Below are 21,929 nucleotides of genomic sequence, written 5' to 3'. Positions count from 1 at the left end.
CACAAAAAAAAAAACCCAAAAACTAATAACCTAATATGGAAACCAGTCAATTGCAGTGTGTAATTGTTTTAATGGTTAAAATTGTGCTGCTTTCCAGCTGCACCCGGCACAGTTTTGATCTGCATGTATCTCCGTTACTAAATATACACCAGGATTAAGGTTTGGGTGATATTCCTATCTCTCCTCCTATCCTCCTCCTAAAGAAAGTTTGAAGTGTCACTTCTCTTCCTTCCAAAATCCTCCACTCCCTCCCTCTCTCCCCAACTCTAAATCCTGTCTTATCTCAGTCTGTCCTTCCCTCCAGCTTCTCCTCATCATTCCACTTAAACTCTTTCACTAATGAGTTCCTCCTTCTCCCCTTCTTTGCCCTCCCCTCCCTCCACCTCCCCTCCCCTCACTTTCTCTGCCTTTTGTTTCAGTTCTGTCTTCCTCTGGAAACAGCAACACAAAAAAGGCACAGAGGTGGAAGAGGAGACGTACAGTGAATAAAGTAGAACTCCATGTTGCTAATTCTGTCTGTGTCGTCTGCATTTATTTCCTTCACCTGTTTCTGTCATCCTGTCAGGGAATATTTGATGATGATGGGGGGGGCAGAAAAGCCTGGAAAGGCTTCTTCCCCTACAAAATAACACTGCAATAACAGATTTCTAATGAGGTAGAGTTTTTTTTTATATGATTGTGGATTGCAGAGACAAGACAGCTGTCATAAATAAATGAATGCATGAGCAGAACAGCAAAAAAAAAAAAAAAACTCTGAAAAACACAGACACACACAAACATATACACACAACTGGAGTCAGTGATGAGAGATGGGCTGATCTGATTGTTAATGGGGACTCAAAACCAGAGTGGGGCACCTATTCTGTGTGATCTTTGTGTGTCTGTAACAGCATAAAAGTGCATTGAGATCATATCAATTAAGAAAGAGTGGCGCATGTCAAGTACAAGAACCTGTACGTATATGAAGAATATTTCCTTTGAAATTATTCTGATTACAATATATTACCCTGACATTCAATGAACAACTTCACTGTCACATTATGATCTCCAGTAAATGCCATCGAAAAAAAAAAGTAAGCATAATTATTAACAGAAATTTTACGGTCTTTCTGGCTTCTACAAACTAAACTCATTTTGCCACTTGTGGAATGAGCGAGAGGAGGAAACAGCAAACAAAGCAAAGACATATTTTATCTGTCAATACGTAAAGACCAGACAATCAATAATAAAAAATATATATAAAATAAATCTTCTATGTTATCAAAAAGTCTAGAATCATCTAGTTTTGGTCTATTTTCTCTCATGTGTCTTACTGTGGCTTATACTGTCTGACCTTTTGACACAGGATGACGAAAGTCTGCGAAAACATCTAAGATTCAATACAAGTTATACAAGATCCAAGAAAGAAAACATGACATCTCAGTAAAAAAAAAAAAAAAAAGGGGATTAGGAGGAATACATAAATAGGAGTTATACAGTATATCTACTTGTGCTTGGACTGAAAGGAGCAGGTTAGCGCTAATGCAGCGGATCAAACCTCTTCCTCCTATTCTTCTCTCATTCTACATCCATCTCTCCATATCTTTCCAGCACTTGGCTACTGCAGCTGAGAAATGGCTCATGACCCTGCAGCAAACTGTGTGTGTGTGTGTGGTGGCAAGGGTAATGCCTATACAACAAACTCCCTCTTTGACACTTGGCCAACAGAGAGCATGCTCACAGCACTGCCACGCAAAGTGCATGTAGGCTGCATGAGCTCCACAGCTGTGACGGCAGATCTTGTACACTTTCTTGCGCTAAATAAAATGGTATCACATAGTGTTTTCACTTTCTAATCCACATGACTCTAGCATTACTTAATGTGTTATACAGCAGTGTTAACTAAATATATACATCAGCCTCAGAGGCCGGAGATTTGCACTGAAATACCTCTTGTGCTGTGACATGCTGCAGGATGTATGCAGGATTAAGGCATTGTGTAACAGCTGCGGTACTACGTGTCCGACCTGAAAAGAGATTTCCCCTATTTAAATTATTAATATAAAGATTCAAGTAGCTTTAACCTTTCAAATATGAAAGAATTAATGTAGTTTGACAAATATATGAAGTTACTAAATCTATTTCAGGCTATCTTTCAGCTATGTAATGGCAATGCAATTGTTTTTGTCCTTCCCGGCAGTAAATCCAATTTCAGATATACCTCAGTTCACCATACATCATGTGGATTATTGCACTCATTCACGGAATTTGCTCGGTCAAAGCCAAACTCAATACTGAACAAACAACATTTTGAGAAGACACTGGTAGATTAGTAACACTGGCAACATTGTTGTTGTGTCTTGCATAAATGTCTCAACAGTCATGATACTGATCGCTGCTTCATTGGAGCCCAGCTAGGAGTCTCTCAAAGATTTGTGCATCTCCTTCCCTTTTTTTCTCTGGGTGAAGGAGGCAAAGACTCAACGGGGGCTGATCGGCTGGATGGCCAAATCTTATTTCATGCTTGTTACGCACACAAACAAGCGCACACACGCGCACACGCGCAGTCATTCTTTCGTTAGCTGCAACAGGCTAATTGGGCTTATAGGAAGAGGGGAGCCTGGGGCGAGAGGAGGAGAGAAGGGGACGGGTGAGGAGGTGAGGAGGAAGGAGTGATTGTCTTTATGAACACAGAGGATGGAGGAGATAAAGGTTAGCATTATCGACCGCTACGTTCCTCTGCCTTCCTTGTGAAAGAGAGAGAGATGGCAGAGATAACAGAGGTCAAGAGTAGACGCTAGAGAGGGAAGGAAAGACATGAGCAACAGTGACGGAAAAGAGAGAAACCATTTAAAAAGACAAAGGAGGTGAACTCAGACAATATGTGTGGAATATATTTGTGTGTGTGTGTGTGTGTGTGAGTGTAAAGCCATGGGTTAGATGTGTGCATGTTGACATCTCATAACCAAGATCAGGGTGCCTGCAGGCAGTTCATCCCAGTTGGCCCTTCTAAACACAGGGAATCTCTTTCTCTACATTTTCCCATCATGCCCCCCTACTCGCCTTTACTAACCCAGCTCTTCTCTTTCCATTCTTTTCTCCCCTCTCTTTTTACCTCCTGTTTCTTCGCCCGTTCAGATTTAAATCTCTTTCTTTTTCCCCCATTTCCCCCCTTTCTTTCCACTGCAGAAAAAAATAACCCCCCACTGATTCATTTGTCTCTTGCCTGCTGTTTCACAGAAACTTTAGGTTTTCTTTTTCTGTCTCTATCTTCCTCCGATGCCTCCATAAAGTCAGAGAGGCTTTCCGTTATTGTACAAAGAGACACTTTTTCCAAACAAATACTTGGCATTCACAAAAGCTTCACTCTGTATCCACTGGAGGAAAAAGGTGGGAGGACGATGCAACAACCTAGAGCTGTTGCGTCAAAAAATCTTTTTGATCACCGGCAGACTGCTTTATGTGTGCTGTCCTTCTAAATAAGTTCAGATTGTTCGTGGTAGCCAACAGCACAGCCTGTAATTACATCATACAACTGAAATTCATCATTATGGAATTGTGCTAAGCCATCAAAACAGATTCTAGTTTCATATAACAGCACACACAGAGCACAGTTCAGGGTCCGAGACCACCTTTCCATCCACTTCACTCTTATCTTTAACTTTAGCATCCCTTTGGTGGGAGCTGAAAATTTCAATTTAAAATGATAACACAAAAAAAATAAACAGTTGTTGGTGTAGTGTAGGTGTGTACACAAACCTGACAGCTGATATCACAGATTTTCCTTTTGAGTCAACATCAAGTAATGTCACATGAAAAGATGCAAGATCTGCATTTAGGTTTTTTTTTTTTTTGTTTTTTTTTGGTGTGTGTGTGTGTGTGTGTGTGTGTGGTGGAGATATTTATGAAGACTGCTCCATTCGTGTGTCCCAGCAAGTCATACTTTCCTGCTACCACGTGAAAAAAAATGTCAAAAAGGGCAGTTGCTAAGTTTTGTGGGCATGAGTAATAAATATATTTATTTTTCTACAAAACAGAACAGAAGGGAAGTAACATTGATTCTATTTACCATTGATTGTACTGCTCTGCAAATCAATACTTTGCAGAAAGGCATATTTATCGCAATATTATGAATTTCTTATCATCAGTGGTGAGGAGAGAGCATTGGATGATTACTGAAGCTTGATATGAAGGAAAAGGAGGATTCATCAATGCGTTGTTCGTGCACAATGTCACCTCAAATCTGAAGTAGCAACCACTGAGGATAGCGTTATATACTCCAAAGAGACTACAATAGAAGAGACTGTGGTTAGTTAAATATCCCAAGAGGGAGAAGATTTTTTTTTTTATTTGGAGAGGGATGTGTGACTAAGTTTTTGGTTCATTAACCATAAACATGGAAACATGATTGACTTGGAGAACACTGTGCCACTTGTTACTAATCGTCTTCTTTGTCTGGAGCAGCTCCCTAATTGTCTCACAGCCTGTAAGATTCAGTGCAGTAGCTGTGGGGCATCGAGCCCTAGGGCCTCATGGTGGTTAACCTTTGACCCTGAACCAGTTACTTATTAGGTGGACAGGAGCAAACGCCGTTGCATGCAGTATCATTTATATTATCAGAGCACACATTATTAGTGCTCAAGTGTGTTAAAATGGGAAGCACTTGTCTACACACATGCACACACGGACTCAACATCTTTTGCTGAGTGTGAAATGATGTTTTATTGTCTAAATAATTACTTAACACGCCACACTCACTCTGGAAGCAACCAGAAAGCACTCAAGAAAAGACAATACGCTCTGGAACCATCTAAACACACACACCCCCATGGAGTGGATTACACATCTCTCCCTGGTCGATACCAAACACCGTCAAGCTGCTTCTGCCACCAAGAAACAACACGGTGGAGGAGTAAGAATGTTTGTGTGTATGGTGTGCATGTATGTGTTTGGATGATGTCCCCTCATGCTTTTAACTTGGGATGTTCCTACATTCACCCCATGTTCAAGTAGAGCTATGACATACGCAATGCACATACACACTCACAGGCGCATCTAACACATTTATCATGGAGACTATGATCCCCAGTAAAGACGCCTTGCGGCTCTCAGATGTCTCTGTCACTATTGGAAGAATGTTGCTCTGATGCTGCCTGAAATGAAACAACTTTATTTGTTCTGTGATAAGTATCTTGCACACACAGACACTCAGAAAAGACAAAAGAGCAATTTATGTCCACGGGCCTCAGAGGTGTGCAGAGTTTTTTTTATTTATGTTTTGGGAGTAGTGGCAGTCCTTCCAGTCTCTGGGTATGTTGACAGATCTTTTAAGGCCAAGAGTGAGTTCCAGTGATCTCAGAAGCCTCAGGTGTATCTGAACCATGGAAAAGGACCAATCATCTGGAGCACACACCTACTTGCAGTTTGACCCCCAGGTAGGGATCTCAAATCAGCCGAAAAAAAGGGGACATTCTCCTGCAGTGAAGGTACTGTGGGTGCTTCACAAAAATCCTGCAAAAACGTGGAAGTATGACGGAAACATCCAATTGAGAAATCAACCCCAAGGCAGACATACAACACAGGGTTTACATTCCCCATCTGGCCTGGAAATTCCTTCAGATCATCCAGGAGAACCTGGGGACACGGATGGGCTGACAACTGTCTGCATTACTTTCTTCTTTCACTGCAATCACGTCAAATAAAACCTGACTTTTCCTCAAAACACTACATGCTTCGCATGCCTTACCATCAGTCAGAAGAGGATTTTTTCATCTAAACAGATCTGGCTAGAAATACAAGCCACAATACAGGCTCTACAAAAGAGGCCGTCGTGTCCCAACAGCTTTCCTTAGCTTCACAAGAGTTAAGACCAGCGACAGATGTACCTGCCTTCTGTAGAGCAAGTAACTGAACGATTCCAAGGCCAGAAAGCAGGAAATGTGTAGGAACATGAGGTGGTTCTGATTTGAGGTAAGTGAACTGAGAAAGTCTCTCGGGCAGAACTGAAGAGCTCTGCTCTATGGAAATCGATGTGAAAAACCAAATTCCAGTGACCACCTTCTTGCTGAAGTACTCTCAGGCCTTAATGTTGGCCTATGTTTTGCATGGCTTGTGTTGTAACAGTCTTGCTCAACTCTTTGTTGATCCTTTTATATCCTCACCGGTCAGACTAGCGCGCTCTCTGCAGTTCTGTGGCTATCACACAGAATATCTCCTTGTCATTCAGGTCTCATTATCCATTAATTAATTCACTGTCAGATAGCTACGGCTCAATGTGACCAGAGGCAGATGTTCCAAATCACAGCCATCACAGGGGCAAAAATCTTCATTAGTGTGGTACTTCCTGTATTTACATCATGAGATACTGTGGTCACATTTCATTATCAGGGACCTGGCTCTGCTCAGCAGAGGGACAGATGCTGCCAACATAGAGACAGCTTTGCAGCACTAGCCTCTGCTTTCTGGCATGGACATATGTGGGTTGCCAGGGGGCTGTGGCTGTCACAAGCTGTAGCCCTTCTGAGAGCTAGCTGATGCGAGCGGATGGGGTCAATGTGATTGGTTGATAAGAACAGAGCTCTTTTGTGTGTTTTTCTGTGTGTGTGTGTGTGTGTGTGAGAGAGAGAGAACAGAAGGCAGGCAGAGTGGTTGGTTGAGGGCCGATGTTTTCTCTTTTTTGTTTATGTTTTGTTTTTGCTGCATTGCCAACATCTGTAAACCAACAGCGGCACCCAATGTAACCCCCACAAATAAACTCAGTGCCTCACACACACACACACACACACACACACACACACACACACACACACATACAGGCACATTAATAAAGACCGAAAGCAGCCACAAAAGATGTGTGGAAAAAACTGACCGGAGAGAGGCAGATGAAAGCGGAAATCAAAAAGGTGATGTGATTGGATGGTTGAAGAGAAAGGACAGAAGAATGGAGTAGGAAAGAAGATGAAAAGAAAGGAAAAAGCACGGGGAGAAAGGGATAGTGAGGGAATCAGACGGTGATGAGAGAGGGATGGGAAGAGAGGAGAAAGAGCAGAGGGAAGAAGGAAGGGAAGAGAGGTTAGCTGGATAAGTGGGGCAGTGCTGCAGCGTGACACATCAGCATTCTGAGCACAGCGACACAGAGCAGCGCAACGAACGCAGTGGCACCCACAATCTCTCTCTCTCTCTCTCTCTCTCTCACACACACGCACGCACGCACGCACGCACAAGATGTAGACATGTACTAAACACACAAACAAGCTTCAAACATATCCGATACTGTCTGGAAGAGCCTGCATCAAACACATTATCGCATAAAACATTCACATGGAAACAAGCTTTTTATCACAGCTTAGGTGCTGTGATAAAAAGCACAAATCACTGAGTAAGGTAATCTACTCCAGGAAACACGCACAGACACGCTCACAAATACAGCTATAAACATGGAAACTACATGGACGACAACTGATACCAATTTGAAAGTGCTTCGGTACGAGCACTGCGGAGCCACAGATTCTGGGTGTTCCCTGAAACCCAGCAGCATCACAGACTCTACCGAGAGGATGCCGATGTGACTGAAGCGCCCGCTTGTTGCTCAATTAAGCTCATTCTACTTTACAAAACATGCTGTTGAGGATTCATTTTCCCCATGTTTGATTGACACTGATTGGCTTTTAATTTGGAATACTGCTAATGTATGTAATTACGCAAAATATGTATGATTAAAACAGTGTAAACAGAAAAAATGAAAAAAAAAAAAAAAAACTAAATACAATGACATAAAGTGACATTAGCAATATGCTTTTAAAGTTCAGTTGAGATAACAGTTGATCTTTTGTTTTATCAAGCTTGAGAGCCCTGAAAGAAATGCGTCAGAGCTCAGTCAGAACAATGAAATGGGATTTAAGGGAATGCATCCTCTCGGATTATTGCGATATTCAGTCTAAATCATCAGTAACTCACTGCAAAGGAAACTGTTCTGAACTCCAGAGACAGAGTATTATAGCAAAAAAGCACAGACAAGTCCATCAGGCTTAGCTAAACTTACAATGAGTGGAATCGGATTTGTTCTTACTCCTCTCTGCTGCAAACACTCATGGGACCTGAGGAGATGACAGGTTGCCATGAGTGTATCCAGTAAATAAATAAAAGTGACAGGAATGGATGCATGTTAGTGATCCAGAAGGCAGCACATGAATGTTATGATTTAAACTTAAAATATGAGAAAGACTGCAGCAGAAAGCACCGCACACCACTTCAGCATCACTGAGATGAGTTTGGTGAAAGCAACACATAATATAAACGGGCGTGAATGCCTAGAAATTGAGGCTTTTTCATAATAATGTCCTCAGCTGAAGGTGAAGAAATCTTAAAAAAGCCAATGAATGCTGGTAAAATGGTGAAGAAAAAAAGCTATTACACTGAACCTGCATTTTACATCATTCAGTGTGAAGTCCATCAGGGTTGCAACCACCCAGAAAGGGTGGTGTTATCAGATTATTGTACCAAAAAATAAATAAATAAACTCAGAGTTTCATTCACTGACAAAATCTTAAACCTAATAAAAAAAAGAGCCAAAGTTAAGGGACATGGCTTAAGTGAGGCAACTCAAGGAATCAAAGAGAGGGGTTGTCTCTGGTTCGACTCCAAATACTGAAGGATCAGTGAGAGCTAGTGTCTGGGCTGCACTTTAGTACTTAAGGAAAAAATGTTTGGCAGGCAGCAGTCTTTAATTCACTTTCTCTCTCACTCGAGAGACAGAATGGAACCCTGAAATATTGACTTTAAACATCTGGCATGAAGGAGGGTTATTTTTTTATTTTGTAATTTTTTTTTTTTTTTTTGCATTAATGTTACTAAATAATTGGGGTTGAACATTGTGTCGTTTGCTAAATGAGTGTCATTCTTTAAACCTGTTTCAATCTGATTTGATTGAAATTGATTTCTTTATAAGAAGGTGAAGAAATGGGTTCTCTTTGAAAAATCTCATTATTGGGGAAAAAGATACAGATATATGAGGTGTGAAAGATTACTTGGAAAAACAAGACTGTCTTTTTGTGTGTGTGTGTGTGGGGGGGGGGGGGGGGGGGGGGGGGGTAATTTCTTCCTGCTGCATCTTTCACAGTGCAGCATTCAGAGCCCGCAGGAAGTCTCATAATTCACGTACATGAACTGTAGATGCGTTTGAGCCAGCTGTACTCTGAGCACTTGCTTTCCTCGACAAGGATCGGATGCATGGGGAGTAGGGCCGGCCGCAGCTGAGGGATCTGAAGCTTCAGTGTGATGCTGACCTACCCCTCAACTCAGTGCATCAGCAGACTGCTGCATGTAACACACTGAGGACGGTACAGTATATGTGAGTAATAGGGAGCCTCTAGTGGTCAGAAGGAGTAACTACACATTCCATCACAAACCCTCCTACTGTGATAACAGCCTGTTAATACACCAAGTTTGATAATGAAATCCCTAAATCTGTTGGCTCCACACTGACACAAGCATACTGGACTACTGTGTAGATTTATTTAACATTAGTGTGCGTTTGTGTGTGTATGTGAGTGAGTGTGATCTCTACCACCTGAATGACTGCCAGAATGTACCCGATGCAATGACCTCTGACTCTACCGTGAAGGGAAAACAGAGCAAAGATCATTTCAATTCAATTTCAATTAACTGAGTAGCTGACTTGGACCAAAAGATCCCATGATGCATTGGGTACTGCACATGTGACTGTTCAGACAGTCTATAAATGATGACACGACAGCTTCAGCAGCTGAAGAGGGAAACAGAGACCGCGTTCCCTTTCATCTCATTTATGCGTATTTTGTCATATAAAGAGGATTTTCGTCATACAAGAATGCACAGAGAAGTGGGGGGGCTTACAATTGTAATCAGTGAGGAAAATGGAGCATCCTTTGATCAGAGGAAAAATAGAAAAGGCAATGCAGTCTAAAGCAGCAGGCGTTGATTGTTAATATGTTTAAAAATAACATACTGTATTTCAGCAGTGTAAATGTGCAGTAATTATGTATTATGTCATTTTTCAATATACTTTACTCTAGAGTGGAAAAAAAAAACAAATCAAGGGGCAAAAAATAAGGCATGAATTTGTTTATATTGAGGCACACTGATCAAGTCATGTTCAAGTCAAAAGAAGAAAAAGAAAAAGAAAAAAAGAGCCTTCGTGACTTACAAGAGGTTGGGCATTTCTCCTTGTATGCGCGTGGAATCGTTTCACTGTGTCACTCTCCTGGTTTCGATCTAGAAACACATCCAGCAACTGAAAAGACTTTAGTGAGCATCTATTAGGTTTTTTTTTTTTTTTTTAACTGAATGGCCAACTTCACATTCATAGTCTTGCACAGTTGCAGAGGTAATGGCACAGTGACAAACACTAACAGTCTGCAGGTTTTCCCAGTCAGTCCGCAGGGTCCAGCTGGTAACCTTTCCAACACAAGGCCACTTTGCCTACTTCGGTGCAACTGCTACCCATGGAAAGTGTTCTTTAAGCCCAGAAGAGATACAGAGGCTTTATTCTGGTTGCTCTTCCATCTACAAAAAATGGAAAGTGAGTGTCCAGAGAGGGCTGTAGAAAGGAGAAAGCTGAGAGAGTCGAAATCTACTTTATCCTGCAGTATTAAAGGTAAACAGTGTGGGTCTGTGTGTGTGTGTGTAGAGAAAGACGATGACCTAGTTAGTTGTGTTCTCTGTCTCTTTAGAACTGTAACACCCACAGCACTTCTGCCTCAATTTAGCTTTATTAACAATAAATCACATACACACACGCTCTCGCACTCTTCTCACCTTTCTTTCTCTTTGTCTGTCTCTCTTACATACGCAGATTCCACTCTATGTATGATCATAGTTACTTGATACCTGAAAATGCCATGGAGATGTGGAAAGTATGAAGGGTGATCTATGTATGCATGTAAATGCTTAAGAAGGCATTAAAAGATGGCCGCACATACACTCATGCAGTCTTTCGGCCTTTTAAGAAGCCATGCAGTTGACAGACTCGTCAAACGGCTAGCCAAAATCAAAGAGCGCTTAATTTCGCTGCTCTGACCCGTGAGCCGCCGCCGCTTTGGCATTCACTTCAGGTGAAGTGTAGCCGCCTGCTGTCTGCACTCCAGCAGCACCCACCTGATAAATTAAGAGAAAAGTGCATCCTCCCACGTTAACCACCAGGAAGTGGAGGGAGTTGAGAAGAAAAAAAGAAAGGCAAAAACAACTTTGGTTTCTAACTTCTAACTCCTAACCAAGCAGAAGCTGCTGCAGTTAGTGTGCGCACACAAAAAAAACACAAAAGAAAACTGAATTCACTTGATCGTTAAACATGAAAACTGAGCGAATAATACAACTTGATGGCAAGTGAGTGTGTTTGATGCCCAGAATATTTTGAGCAGTCACAGCCATTTTGATTAGAGGATGTGAAATGATTTTTCTTTTTCCACATTGCTGGTTTTGTTGTTGTTGGGTTTTTTATTTATTTATTTATTTTTTAAACAGCTGAGAGATGAATAGAGGATGCTAATGTGCTTTCTGCCGCTCAGCATTTTAGATTTCCTCTATCATGGTTGCATTGGTGCTGAATTTAGGACTCCACTGCTTTTGTTGTGGGTCATTACAACATTTTTTATGATCATTTTGTTTCTTGAGGGCAAAATGGATGAGATTTTCCACTACTGAATAATCATTTGGCATTTTTGTAGTCAAATGTGTATATATTTCTTTTATTATATGAATAACATGAATGAAAATCTGAATATTGGCCAAACCATACAAATCCATGTAAACCAGCCCATCAGTTAATACACTCCTCAGGTATGTTTTATGGCAAGAGCATAATTAATAAAGGCATACACAGAGACCTACATTTCCCGCCTCCTTACATAGTCTTGCACATCCCTACTGGCATCCTCTCAGTTACTTTTTTTTTTTTTTTTTTTTGGTTTTTTCCACCTATTATCCTCCAACCATTCCCTCCTCCTCATCGCCCAGCCCCCAAGAGGGATGAGCAGATGGCAGGTCAGGTAAAATAAGGTGAAGAGAGGGCTTTGGTGAAGAACGGGAAGATAGGGGACCGGGTGAGAAAAGGAGGTCATAAAAGCTGGGAGTAGAGCGAGAATGTGGTTAAAGAGAAAGAAGATGATCAAATGATGATGGGGAGATGGTTGGGTGGGAGCAGGAATGTGAGGAGCAGCAGGAAAGGGGGAGGGGATGTCAGAGAAGAGACTTGCTGTATGAAGCTATGAAGTAAGAACTGGTTGGATACGTTTCATTAGGGGGATGCTACGCATGTGCTCTGTGGGGAGCGCAAAGGCACCGTAAACTCATAGTAGACATGGCACACACCAACTCATCAACTCTAAAGATCTACACACAGTCCTGTGAAGACATGAACTGGAAATACTCATGCATGTGCACATGATCATCAGCTACCTGTGAATTGATTGGCAGGCGTGCCAATGAATGCTCAAAGACACGTTTTCTTAAACCTTTTAAAAAGGAATTTGAAGTAAAACCTTCAAATTTAAAGCTGGAACGAGAGAAGAAAAAAAAAACCCTAATAAAAAAAAAAAGACACAACGAAGCACAGGTCCGTGCAAGCTATCATGTACTGCATAGTTTACCTGCGGAGGTGGCGTCGCCTCTGGATGGACACACCAACACCGAGAAGTGTGGCACTTGATACACTGACAAGAGTTGAATAAATAAATGTGATACTAAACGTGCTACTTACAATATAATATTTTTGTATAATTATATTATCGTTATTACTGTATTAGAAAAAACACCACTGATGGAAAAAGTAAGGGTTACCCAGACACAATCACTTTTATTTCTAATGGCTAAAGAAATCTATTTCTCAAATATATGACAAAACTGTCCTAAAAAAAAAAAAAAAAAAAAAAATCTGACCTCAGCTCATAAGAAGCTGGGTGTATCCTCTGTGTGATAACAGCCCTGCCTTTTTCTGCTTACAGCGGTTCACAAGGTCAGCTGGGGACTACCGGCCCTGCTGGTTTGTCAATACAAACCACCCATTGATTACACTCCCATCGATTTCTACATCATTGGGAATAGCACAGCCAGGTTTCTCTGTGATGTGCCTGACAATACAACAAGGCTCGTACATCTGTCACTTACTGATCTGTGACTTAGCTTGTCCTGCCCGACAGGTCGAAATCTCGGTGCATAAATAAATGCAAACGAATGGAGCGATATGCAGATTTAAGACAAGTACGTGTATTAATATGCATGTTTAGACTGAAAAAGGTTGCACATTTATGGATAAACACAGCAACTGCAACTCAGCAATAAAGTAAAGCTTCAAACATCAATTCACACAAATAACGTCTAAAATCCACTCAACCATCACACAGTGAGTAAAGCTCGGACTTAGAGGCAGCTTCTGTGTGTGTCCGTGTGTGTGTTTGTTTCTTACTGTTGCTCTATGAAGAGGCTCCAACATGATCAAAGTGCACAACTTTAACTTTAAATGCTAGCCTAAAATAAAGAAGGAAAAAAAAAAGCCCTGCAGTGGAATACAATACAATAAAATGCAATGTTTTGAGAAACAAATCAATTCAAAAACACAAAGATGGAGTGAGAAACCTCCCTTTCTACCCGTCTCCTGCTTTACAGTACCATTAGTGTCCGTCTACAGTAATACATTAAGTAATGCTGTGGCCAGCCAGGAGTTAAAAGCTCATTTGGTGAAAGAGACAAAAAGTCGAGCGGGCCAACACAGAAATCGATGGAGCTAATGTGATTTAATAAGAAGCTCTCTTTACTCCTGCGATGCCGGTGAGCCTTGATAGATATCTTATGCTGCTGGTGCGGCAATTTCATTTGGAACACATTCAGGGGCTTGCAGTGGCTTTAACAACAGTTATGGAAGGAGGGTGTGAGGGAGAGAGAAAGGGAGTGAGAAAAAGAGATGGGCAGCTACAGATAGGTGAAATGAAAGGCGGTCAGAGAATCACAGGAACAAAGCAAAACAGTGAAAATGGAGAGATCATGAGTATATGTGGAATTTTTTTTTTTTTTGTGTGTGTGATATTTGCAGGAGGAAGATGATGGCGAGTTACTGAAACTGCTAAAAATATTTAAATTCCACCCATAAACGCTTTAAATATAATACGTCAAAATGTGGACATGTGCTATACCATAATGATCTAAAAATTTTCTACCAGACATAATTGTACACACACACAATGGCGTTCACACAATCACCGACAAACACTCAACAGCACGCACACACAGAAACCACCGGCAACTCTGTGGGGTAATTAACTTACAATGGAGATAAACGGTGGATGTGGGTGGCGGTAGGTGGAAAAGAGTGGGGATGGAAGGATTGATGTACTGAGAGACTGTTAAACTGTCATGCATTTTACACAGGGTAATGAAATCTCCCCATTGTCCCATTTTGCGAAGGGAAATGGAAAGCAGTTTTTGTGTGTGCGGCTATCTGCGTGCATGCGTGTGTAATAAAGCACATGTCTCCGCCTTGGTGTGCAGGTCTGTGCGTATGTGTTGATGTCAGACAGAGCCGCTGTGTGTGGGCATGTGCAACACATATGCCGATGAATAGAAATGTACCATGTGCGTGTACGTGTGTTCCGATAGCAATGTCTGCAGTGAATTATTCAACAGCTGAGATGTTGCCACAGCGGCAGAGTCAGCAGAAAAACTGCAGGGCCTATGTCTGCCAAGAGCTGGCAGTGCGTGTACGAGCGAATGTGTGGAAAGAGTTATACCGGGGGACGAGCGGGGTACCGACGGGCCAGAAGAAGAAATGACATGGGAGAGGTAGAGGCAAGAAAATGTAAAACAGGCAAGGTCACAGAGAGAAAGGTATAGAGGCAGCCAACCTCATTCATTGTAACAAAAAAGTGTCTCTATAAACTTAAATATTCAATAGTTCTATTCCATGTTACTTTTTTTTTACCATTTGTGCTGCTCATTTTACATTATATAATGGTATTACAACACAACACAGTTAGCAGATTCCTTAATTTAGTTTATCTGCAAGAGGCTTGTAAAAATCATTACATTTGATCTGCAATTCTCTGCCACTAAATCTGAAATAAAAAGGCAGCGGCACATTTTCTGAGAGATTATTGAATTTGCTATGTAGTCATAATGTAACACAAATCATTCAAATAAGACATCCAACCAAAATGATAATCCTTCAAACAACATCTCCTTTCTTTACAGTTCTTGGAGGTTGGAGAGTCAAAGAAAACAGGTGCAGAGTCAATGCAGCAGCATCTCTGCAAGTCAGGTAGGGCCGCTATGGAAATTCTCTGTGTGATTGTGCGTCAATGGATGTGCAGAGAAGAAAACGAAGAAATTAGGGCAGAGAGGGGAGCAGCGGGCTGAAAAAAAAAAAAAAAAGAAAAAAAGAAAGAAAGCAAACAGACTGATGAAGAGGAGGAGAACAGAGACTGATAATTCAAGGGGAAGAGAAGAAATGGAAACGATAGCAAGAGATGAATGGAGCTGAAAATACATGTCAAGCTGTTGCAACTTCAGACAGAAGGAACATTAACAATTAAAAGCAAGTGATGCATAACAGGTACCATATAATTTGGCAATCAATTAGAATAATATTATTGAACGTTCACTGGTAATTGTGACTTATTTGTTACGTGGCTGTGGATACTCAGGTGTCTCAGTCCAATGAAGCACGTATTCTTTGCAGTGGAGAGAAGACAGTGCGAGTGACACGGACCAGCAGACATGCAGAGGTGTGTCTCCAGCTGTGGTTTTAATGGTGTGTGTGAGCGGAGCAGATGGAATCGTTAGCTCCCTGGGCCATCAGCCCAGTCTCTCTCTCAAGCATACATCATCAGTGACACACGCCCCTGAACTCACCTCAGCATTAACTCTGGAATTACCTTTTCTAATGTTCACTTCCACAAAAACGTACAGCTCAGTGCTACTTAAACCAGCGCAAACAGCATTAGCAGCTTTATGTGCTGACGTGGAAGAAGCCATAATTTGACTTTTCATAATGTTATTCTCTGTGGGAGAAAACAGCATTTCTGTTTCCCTGTATCTTATTATGTGAACTTGCAACTAGTAAACTTTATTATACAACACACATTGTTCCACTCCTTATTCAGCCCTTTACAGACCCACTAGAACTGCTCCAAATTGAGAGGAACTAAAGTTTTTATCAACAGCATGGCAGTATTAACCACTGAAGATGCCCGAAATAACCTCTGGTGAAACATCTGCTTGTCAAACAAGGGATTTACTATCAGTGCCAAAATATAATTGCTTATGTTCCTCCTAGCCTTAGTGTAAATACAGCAGTGTTAAAATGATAGCAGCTCGTCTACATCTGGCCACTTGTCCACAGAGTAACTCCACTAAACTGTGCCAGGTGTGTGCATATCAGCATGTCCTTCGGAGAAGGTCCCTGTATGCCTGACACAAGAAATAATGGACATAAAATTAAAAATTTCTTTATTTGGCCCTTTAAGAAAATATAGAAAAAAAAAATTAATAATCATTTTAAATAACAAAAATGAAAAAAAATTGCATGTTTGTTTCATATTTGTTAGACCGGACATTACACCCAACTCCTGCAGTAACAACTTTTCTCCTTGGCCATCTGTAGCATCTGCATCTTTATTTTTTTTCCCCCCAAACAGCTGCCTTTTCCAATCTCTTTCTTTTCTTTTGCCAAGAGGATTGTCTCAAATGTATGCATCAAATATGATATGCATGGCCTTATAGGGTTAAATATGTGCGCTTACTAGCCTTTTGAAAGTAGGTGATAACAGCGAGTAAAGGATATAATATTGGGTTACGACTGGATTTATGCAGCAATTCGTGTGTTGGTCGATTAACATGGAGCTAATTATTTTCGCAGTTGGGCGCTTTTACCCATCAAAATTCATCACATTGTCAAGGTCATTTACAGCTTTACACATGCGGTGTACATGTGTCGAATTTCAACATTTATTCCTGAGATGCGAATTTTCTAGTAAGGTCCGTGGCCTCATATACATTTAGCCTGATCTATTCAATATTCAGCTCATTTTCTTTTCTCAGGCAGCAACAAACAGCATGCTTTTATTCCTGCCACCGCTACACCTCCGTCTCAGTGCTGCAGTGGTGGGAATCCGCCAAGAAACAGCTCAGTGACCGAAAGTCTGAAAAATCTTATTGTCTAAACTTGTGTTGTTCACAACATTACCATAATACACTCATGTGCATGACCAACCCCCAGTTGAGTGGCATTGTTGCGTCACAGCAGGAGCAGCATTGATGACACTGGCCTACAATAGTGCGCCTCACCAGATGCAGCGCAGCTTTTCAGTAGCACCGCTCTGTGCCTCGTGCAACATAAATAAATAAAAAATAAATAAAAAGGATGAATCAAATGAGCATATTGGTGAGGCCATTCAGAGCAGCTTAACGGCTCCGCAGCCACTGACTAAGGACCAATCTTAGCTATAGAGCAAAACAGCCAGGGAGCAAGAGAAAAGAGAGGGACAGGGAGGGAGACCAGAAGATAGAAAATGACAGAAAGGCAGCCAGAGAGGAGGAAAAAAAAAGGAAAGGAGGGAGAGAGTAGAGGGAGGGGAGCAAGTGAGCGAGGGAGAGAGGTGAGTAAAGCGCCTTTGTTTCCCCTCAGAAACCCATGAGGGAAGTATTTGAAAAAGAGAGATGGAGACAGATAGAGAGAGAGCGCGCTTTACACTGCACTGCACCATGCTCCTTTCTCATATTATCAGTCTTTCTCCATCCGCTTTCAAGTCTCTTTTTCTCACACGAGCATACACATCCAGATGCTCACAAGCACATACTCAGACACACTCAGCAGTGAGACATAGGGATGGATAGCCCCCTAACCATCTCTTCAGTGGGACTGGCAGAATCAATTATGGATAGATTTCAAAGGGAAGAGTGCATATGTCTATGAATTATAGACTCACAGCCACACACTGCACACATCACACTGGAGCAGTGGAGCCAACCGTAGCGCATATTAGAAAAAGGCCTAGCATTGGACTAAATGGATCGACAACGTGGTGCATCATGGCACAGCATGCACACCCCGGTGCAAAATGATAAAAGCACACAGATGATGCTGACCTGGTTTACACCTGATACACACAGGCTGTGTTATCGCAATACTTCCCATCGTTCAAGAAATTCTTGCAGGTTGTGTGTGTGTGTTCCCTCTGTGGTGCACTGCAATAGGCACGGGCCAGCTTCTGCAACTGGTTAATGCATTTCCCTGGGGCTCATTGTGGCGATAGTTGTTGCAACTCTCCTTGACGGGTCTCAGAGAGGCAAGAAGAAACCCCTCAGAACTGACGTACACAAAAGGTACACAGTAGGTAAAATCTCAGTCACTCCTGCTGCAGAGCTTCTCTAGTCTAAACTACAGTGCTTCCCTCCCAGCAAAAAAAAAAAAAAGATATTTCCCCCCCGATTGGCTGGCAGGCAATGTCTCGCACAGATAAAAAGGGTAAAGCCAACTCATCCTGCTCAACATTAAAAGCTGAATAAATAAACAGGAGGGATCGTCCCTCTACTCTCTTTCAAATTGGCTCCAGTCATGATGTAGCACACCCGCTCATCCAAACCCAGCTTCGGCCAAGTAAAACCCAGACATGGACACAGCTGTGCAGAGTAAAAGATATGATTATAAATTATACAACGCATAGTTTCAGCCAAGCTGTCCAATATCTAGGAGATTCAAAGTGTGCTGACAACTCCCCTTAAACTGACTGTAGTCCACTGGTTACTATGACAACGCTCCTGGTAAATGCAACTGGCTTATGATTTGTGTGTGTTTGTGTGTGTGTGTTCTCTCTATTGCTGTATTTATGTATGCAGATTATTTTCAAGCAAACTACTCCATTTGTGCACAGGCTTTGTTCGCGACTGCATAAAAGCCACAGATGCAGATGTTTCTTTCTTAACGTATATTACCATCATCATGGACATCCTCTTGGGAATTACCACTGTTGTGCGCTTCCTTTATCATTTCAGCACAGCATGGCCTGGTTTGGCACTTTGCACCACACTGAGTCCATATTCTACATCTGAAATAGCACTGGGTGCTGCATCTCAGCTCTAAATAGTCCAATTTCTTCACAGGCTGGTCCCATTCTGGGGGAACGGTGATGCAGTGGTTAGCACTGCTGGCTCACAGCAAGAAGGCTCAAGGTGCACACCCCTGGCCTGGGGCCTTTCGTGTTCGCCCTGTTACTGCGTGCGTTGCCTCCAGGTACCTTTGATTCCTCCCACGAAGACATGTACATTCAACGGGTGACTCTAAATTGCCTGTTGCCGTGAGTATGAGCATGAATGGCAGTTTGAGTCTTAATGACTTTATATATCAGCCCTGCCATAGACTGGCAACCTCTCCAAGAGACACCCTGTCCTCAACAAATGTTACCTGGGACTAGCTCCAGCCTTCCCCCATGACACTGACTGATGGCAGGGTAGATAATGGATGGATGGATGGTGCCACTCTGCACTAGACAATCATAGCTGATTATATGTATCTCAGCTGTATTTGTATCTGAGTGTGTGCAGCTGGATCTGTATCTCAGCAACCTGTGCACTCTGAATGTTCAAACAACATTACATGAATGTAAAATATAATAATAGTATCCATCCATCCATCCATCCATCTTCTTCTACTTATCTGGTGTCGTGTCATGGCAGGTCCTCCTGTGGGATCCCAAGAACAGGCCAGATAGGGCTCTGTAATCTCTCCAGCATGTTCTGGGGCTACCAAGAAGTTTCCTTCCAGTTGGACATGCCTGTAAAACCTCCAGAGGAAAACACCCGGGAGGCATCGTCATCAGATGGCCAAACCACTTCCCCTGGCTCATTACGATGCAAAGGAGCAGCACCTCTGCTCTGAGCTTGCTCCTGAAGTCCAAGCTCCTCATCCTACCACTAAGACAGAGCTCAGCTATCTCAGACAGCGTGATTATGTTGTTTTATTCGCAAGCTAGAACTCATGAGCATAGATGTGGGTGAAGATAAATTACTATTTCAAGAGTTTTGCCCTCTGGCTCAACCCCTTCCTCACCGTTGGTCCAATACTGGGCACGCATGAGAACTGATGTTGCACTGATAATCTCCCACTTAATCTTACTCTCACTTGTGAAGAAGACACCCCAAGACACCAGGATACGTGAATTGCTTCGCTTGCCCCCCCCCCCCCCCCCCCCCAGCCAAAGGCTTCAATTAAACTATAATTTTTAAAATATTACAGAAAAAACTCTTATGATTATGACCTGAAAGCTCGAGAGAAGATAAAGTGATCGCGAGAAAGAGGAGAATAACATTAAGAGGGGAACCGGTGGATGACAGCATGTTTCATTGATAACAATGAGGGCAGACATGTCGACACTAAACATGATAAATGGAGAATGGAGAAAGAGAAAGAGCTCAGGTCTAGTGGGGCAAGAGGTTTCACAATTAAATTGAATTCAATCATTATGAATGGAACTTTGATATTTTTATCCACTTCTTAAACATCCTTTTAATGCAGACACTGAAGAGTGTCTCGAGGCCAGTGTCTTATAGCTCTGCCTCGGTCACATCAGAAATGTTTGAATGTGGATTTGAACTGAAGGCCCAACTAGAATGATAAGAAAAGAAAAACAGAATTATTTGCTGTTGTATACAGTTGGTCATGGTGCACTCTTTTAAAATCATAGCAGAAACTCTGCAGAGTCAAGAGTCAGATTCAGCATTTTACACTTGTTAGAGCCGTTCCCTCAGATTGCAGACTGTGGTGCACGTATGGGGGGGGGGGTATCCCATCATTTTTCTCTGCACTCATGTAAATACCTCCATGGGACTTGTCGATCAGGCTGATTACACTGGAGGGAAAAGAGAGCCCCCCCCCACCCCCCCGTAACCAGCCAGTGATTCATGGCTTTCACTACATCACAGTCCTCTGTACTTAGTCAGCTCAGCATGACAGCCAAATGTTCTCATAACCCAGAAACAAAAAATACTGTAGGCAGACGACTTTTGTTTGAAAAATCAAATCATATGAACATCTAAATTCTACTTTATCTGGCCACTCTGTGTGAAGGAGAGAAAATGACCACATTGATTAAAAAAAAAAAAAGCTTTCACTGTGACATAACTGTTAAATAAATATCTTACAATGAATTACCATCATGTGGTATTGCATTATGTACACATGGCACCAGCTGCTTGTGTATCAAAAGCTGCAAGTCTGATACACATTTTCCTCACTATGCACAGTGTACTGTATATCTGAATGACATTATTTATTCAGTTTGATATCAAAGGAGAACAAATTAAATATCTATGCAAAAGATGATTAAATTATTAGCCGAGTTGCATTATGAGTCGCACATACTGTGTACGTGCACACACCAAAATGTTTGTGCATGTGCCTGTCTCCACAGTGTAAAAGTAAATGTGTGTAACCACTGACACACAGAAATCTCTTGGTTGCAGTTGCTAAAACACACATCTTTGCGTTGGATAGACTACTAAACCCTCTGAAGAGATTTTTTTCCAGGCTCACAGAAACAACATATCACCTGTGGTGCTGTTGTCTCTCCTCAGTATTTCATTTCTTTTAGTGACTCTCTTGTCTCTGCCCTTTTTTCTCAGTACCTTTTCTTTTGTATGCAAGCATGCGCTCTCTGAAAGGTTTCCGGATATGTTTGTACATGCCTGATGAAAATTTGTGAGAAACTCTTTCCTTTAGATAATAATGTGTGAAACGTAAAGGTGGCCTATTATTATATTATGCTGGGAAAACCTTTTGGCTATATCTTGTATATAGCCAAATATATGCTTTTATTCACCCTTTAAACAAACCTTTTGTACATGTTGTTCTTGCTACATGCCAAATGTTATCAGCATGTAAGAAACATTGCAAGTTTGGCATCAAACTTTATCTGCCCTCAGTGGAAGGT

The 21,929-nt window shown here is 41.8% G+C and overlaps 1 protein-coding gene across 1 annotated transcript in view; it reads right to left on the bottom strand.

The window, feature by feature from the left end:
* Positions 1-21,929, bottom strand: part of grin2aa (glutamate receptor, ionotropic, N-methyl D-aspartate 2A, a) — a 116,608-nt gene that overhangs the window by 62,144 nt on the left and 32,535 nt on the right. The window lies entirely within an intron of this gene.

This window comes from Echeneis naucrates, chromosome 8, assembly GCF_900963305.1.
Source record: "Echeneis naucrates chromosome 8, fEcheNa1.1, whole genome shotgun sequence".
NCBI classification, from domain to species: domain Eukaryota; kingdom Metazoa; phylum Chordata; class Actinopteri; order Carangiformes; family Echeneidae; genus Echeneis; species Echeneis naucrates.
This window is presented reverse-complemented; position numbering and strand designations above follow the sequence as displayed.